Source organism: Uloborus diversus, unplaced genomic scaffold (assembly GCF_026930045.1).
Source record: "Uloborus diversus isolate 005 unplaced genomic scaffold, Udiv.v.3.1 scaffold_630, whole genome shotgun sequence".
Classification (NCBI taxonomy): Eukaryota; Metazoa; Arthropoda; class Arachnida; order Araneae; family Uloboridae; genus Uloborus; species Uloborus diversus.
In genome coordinates, this window is record NW_026558825.1 from 40470 (window position 1) to 43582 (window position 3113).

Consider the following 3113-nt stretch of genomic DNA (forward strand, 5'->3'; position numbering starts at 1 on the left):
AGGCAGTCAGTCAGTCGGTCAGCCTTATTCAGTCAGTCTGTCAGTCAGTCAGTCAGTCAGCCTTATTCAGTCAGTCTGTCAGTCATCCTTATTCAGTAAGTCTGTCAGTCAGTCAGTCGGTCAGTCCTGTCCAGTCAGTTAGTCAGTCAAGCAGTCAGTCAGGTAGTCAAGCAGTCAGTCAGTGTCAGTCAGTCATTCAGTCATTCAGTCAGTCAGTGAAATAGCCAGTCAGAGAGTCAAGCAGTCAGTCAGTCAGTCTCAGTCAGTCAGTTAGTCAGTCAGTCAGTCAGTCAGTCAGTCAGTCCAGTCTCAGTCAGTCAGGCAGTTAGTCAGTCAGTCTCGGTCAGTCAGTATCAGTCAGTCAGTGAGTCAGTCTGTCAGTCAGGCAGTATCAGTCAGGCAGTAAGACTCCGCTCGACAGAACTCCGATAGCCTAATGGCTAGACCGCTGGTCTTCCAAGCGAGTGGCCTGGGTTCGAGTCCCAGCCGGAGCGAATATCTTCAATGTATATATTTCTTTTCTAATTTGAAAATTCTTTTTTTTTTCAATTTCTTTCCTTTGCAATTATTGATTATTTATGTAGGGAAGAAAATTCTGAGTCAGTTTAATTTTCCGACACGAAGATTTCAAAGTGTTTAAATAAACAATTACCAAGGTGCATTTTTTGTTTTTATTATATTTAAAACTCCCACCGACAGAGCTCCCACAGACTAATGGCTAGAGTGTTAGGCTTCCAAGCGAGTGGCCCTGGGTTCGAGTCCCAGCCTGAACGAAAATCTTCAATGTATACTTTTAGTTTCTAATTTGAAATTTCTTCTTCTTTTTTTTTTTTAATTTTTCTCTTTTGCGAATATTGATTATTTATGTAGGGAGAAAAATTCTGAGTCAGTTTAATTATTCGACCTGTAAATTTCAAAGTGTTTGAATCAATAATTACCAAGGTGCATTTTTTGTTTTTATTATATTTAAGACTTCCATCGACAGAGCTCCGATAGCCTAATGGCTAGACCGTTGGGTTCCTAGCGCGTGGAACTGGGTTCGAGTCCCGGCCGGAAAGGAAATCTTAAATGCAAATATTTTTTTCTAATTTTATAATTCTTTTTTTTTATTTTTCCCTTTTGCGAAGTCAGTCAGTCAGTCTGACAGTCAATCAGTCAGGCACTCAGTCATTCAGTCTCAGTCAGTCAGTCCAGTCAGTCAGTCACTCAGTCAGTCAGTTAGTCCTTCAGCCAGTCAGTCAAGCAGTCAGTCATTTAGTCTCAGTCAGTCAGTCCAGTCAGTCAGTCACTCAGTCAGTCAGTTAGTCCTTCAGCCAGTCAGTCAAGCAGTCAGTCATTTAGTCTCAGTCAGTCAGTCATTCAGTCAGTCAGTCAGTCAGGCAGTCAGTCAGTCAGTCAGTCGGTCAGTCCTGTTCAGTCAGTTAGTCACTAAAGCAGTCAGTCAGTCTCAGTCAGTCAGTCAGTCAGTCAGTCCAGTCCAGTCTCAGTCAGTCAGTCAGTCAGTCTCGGTCAGTCAGTCAGTCAGTCATTCAGTCAGTCAGTCAGTCAGGCAGTCAGTCAGTCGGTCAGCCTTATTCAGTCAGTCTGTCAGTCAGTCAGTCAGTCAGCCTTATTCAGTCAGTCTGTCAGTCATCCTTATTCAGTAAGTCTGTCAGTCAGTCAGTCGGTCAGTCCTGTCCAGTCAGTTAGTCAGTCAAGCAGTCAGTCAGGTAGTCAAGCAGTCAGTCAGTGTCAGTCAGTCATTTAGTCATTCAGTCAGTCAGTGAAATAGCCAGTCAGAGAGTCAAGCAGTCAGTCAGTCAGTCTCAGTCAGTCAGTTAGTCAGTCAGTCAGTCAGTCAGTCAGTCAGTCCAGTCTCAGTCAGTCAGGCAGTTAGTCAGTCAGTCTCGGTCAGTCAGTGAGTCAGTCAGTCAGTATCAGTCAGTCAGTGAGTCAGTCTGTCAGTCAGGCAGTATCAGTGAGGCAGTAAGACTCCGCTCGACAGAACTCCGATAGCCTAATGGCTAGACCGCTGGTCTTCCAAGCGAGTGGCCTGGGTTCGAGTCCCAGCCGGAGCGAATATCGTCAATGTATATATTTCTTTTCTAATTTGAAAATTCTTTTTTTTTTCAATTTCTTTCCTTTGCAATTATTGATTATTTATGTAGGGAAGAAAATTCTGAGTCAGTTTAATTATTCGACCTGTAAATTTCAAAGTGTTTGAATCAATAATTACCAAGGTGCATTTTTTGTTTTTATTATATTTAAGACTTCCATCGACAGAGCTCCGATAGCCTAATGGCTACACCGTTGGGTTCCTAGCGCGTGGTACTGGGTTCGAGTCCCGGCCGGAAAGGAAATCTTAAATGCAAATATTTTTTTCTAATTTCATAATTCTTTTTTTTATTTTTCCCTTTTGCGAAGTCAGTCAGTCAGTCTGACAGTCAATCAGTCAAGCACTCAGTCATTCAGTCTCTTCAGTCAGTCCAGTCAGTCAGTCACTCAGTCAGTCAGTTAGTCCTTCAGCCAGTCAGTCAAGCAGTCAGTCATTTAGTCTCAGTCAGTCAGTCATTCAGTCAGTCAGTCAGTCAGGCAGTCAGTCAGTCAGTCAGTCGGTCAGTCCTGTGCAGTCAGTTAGTCACTAAAGCAGTCAGTCAGTCTCAGTCAGTCAGTCAGTCAGTCAGTCCAGTCCAGTCTCAGTCAGTCATTCAGTCAGTCTCGGTCAGTCAGTCAGTCAGTCATTCAGTCAGTCAGTCAGTCAGGCAGTCAGTCAGTCGGTCAGCCTTATTCAGTCAGTCTGTCAGTCAGTCAGCCTTATTCAGTCAGTCTGTCAGTCATCCTTATTCAGTCAGTCTGTCAGTCAGTCAGTCGGTCAGTCCTGTCCAGTCAGTTAGTCAGTCAAGCAGTCAGTCAGGTAGTCAAGCAGTCAGTCAGTCAGTGTCAGTCAGTCATTTAGTCATTCAGTCAGTCAGTGAAATAGCCAGTCAGAGAGTCAAGCAGTCAGTCAGTCAGTCTCAGTCAGTCAGTTAGTCAGTCAGTCTGTCAGTCAGTCAGTCAGTCCAGTCTCAGTCAGTCAGGCAGTTAGTCAGTCAGTCTCGGTCAGTCAGTGAGTCAGTCATTTAGTATCAGTCAGT